Consider the following 2,025-nt stretch of genomic DNA (forward strand, 5'->3'; position numbering starts at 1 on the left):
TAGGGGGTATAAGTCCTTCCATCGAAAGCTTTTAATGTCGTCGATGATCGAGACAAGGTTGGAGATCCTAAAGTTTTCCAGCAGCTCATCGACATAATACATGTTGATGCTCCCTCATCAATAATTGTTCTGTGAACAGTTTTGTTGAGGGCTTTCACTTGAATAAGGAAAGCTAGCTGAGCTGGTAACTGAGGATCATATCCTTTGTGATCAAAGGATACAAGATTTGAATCCTTAGGGTCAACCCCACCAATAGCTGATAACAACGCCTGCCTTTGGGTTGGACAATTTTGTAATACCTCAAGAGTCGACATAGCGGATGGCGATTGTGCCAAATCCTCCATTATGTTATAATGTTGCGCTGCTCTGGCGCGAGGATTAAATGTCGACTTGTGTACTACACCCTTTGGCGGTTTTATTCTTAATTCAGGGATGATGGGTGGTACAACTTCTGTCGAAGTTGTTGTCGAACTACTTGGTTGATCTTTACCTTTTTCGTTCGACAGCTGAGGATTCCCATAATCTTTGTTCCTTGTCGAAATCAAAGCATCATTCTGCTGTTTTGAAACCGACAACATAAGTACTTGCGACGGGGAAGCATTTCCACTATCAACTAGATTTTGACCTGGGTTGGGAAATGGATCAGTTAACACAGCTGAGGTTTGGGAACTTTTAAAGAACCTCTTTAACTCAGCTTTGAATGGGCAATTCTTTGTGTTATGATCCTTATCATCACATATTAGACATGGATAATTTTGTTTCCCTTTCCCAGGAGGGTTTGAAGAATTTTTTCCAGGGGATGACTCACCCTGTTTCTTCTTCTTCCCTTTGTTTTGTTTCTTCTTGCTTCCTGGTTGATTGGTTTCTTTGCCTTTATCTTCTGATACGGTATTTACTTTCGAAGCAAGAATTTCTTCTTTTGCATTTTGATCCGAATTCTTACGAGCTTTCTTTGATGAAGCCTTTATCGATTTCGCGTTTGCCGTGCCAATCACACCGTCACCGGCATGAGAGTCACTATTGGATTTAGGAGGGGGAGGAATTGAAAATTTCGGTCTAGGGGCGTCGGGTATTTTGTCGTAGAGCGTGCCGGACTGAGTATAAACTAAGTCCAAATACTGTGCACGAGCAATAACTTGCTCCTCTGTTACGACTCCCCCCTTGGCCACATCTTCCGTAATAGCAGGAAGTAACGACTTTATAAACCATTCAGCTAATAGCTGATCAGGAACGTATGTTTTTACCATCCTACGATGACGACGCCACTCATGTATATGATCAGATATATGGGTGGCAGTTGTCTGCTTGAAGTTGGTTAATATTTCTGTTCCCGTTTCATACCTTATCGGTAATTGAAAATGGGTCCAGAAAGTCGTGGCTAGGGAACTAAAATTGTCGAAAGAGGCTCTTGGCAATTCAATATACCATTTAGCCGCTGGACCTGTCAATGTCCTCTGAAAAAGGCGAAGCCTTATTGAATCGTCGTTTGGGGTGTTCGACGAACACCACAGATGAAAAGTCATCACGTGATTCGATGGGTCTTCACCTGGATTTCCATTGAATTTAGGAATGTCAGATGGAAGTTTATGAGGAATCGCTGGCCACAAAGGGGCATAAGCAATCGGATCGTTGGTTAACCGGTGTAGATCGGGTAACTCTAAAGTCGCCACGAATGGTAACTGTTGATTCAGGTTAGGCGAAGCATAACCAGGGTACGATGGAATCGCTTGAGCAGTGGGCCTTTGCATACCAGCATAATGTAATTGACGTTGGTATGACTGATACGGTTGGTGGACTTGACCACTGTAAAGTGGTTTGTTTTGACCGTTTTGGATATACGGTTGTCCACTGTTCGCAAAGATCTGTTGCTCAGAACCTTGGTACACTTGCTAGAATTGCGGTTGTTGGTATTACACAAGCCATGGTTGTGAAGCCATGTTCTGTTGTGCTATGCTAACCGTTGGACCAAGGTGTGGGGTAATTGTACCCGTTTGGACCTGTGTCGCCCCACCAGTTGGCGATTGT

Source organism: Pinus tabuliformis, chromosome 3_2, assembly GCF_031772625.1.
Source record: "Pinus tabuliformis cultivar Carrire ecotype Pingquan chromosome 3_2, CPIR1, whole genome shotgun sequence".
Lineage (NCBI taxonomy): Eukaryota > Viridiplantae > Streptophyta > Pinopsida > Pinales > Pinaceae > Pinus > Pinus tabuliformis.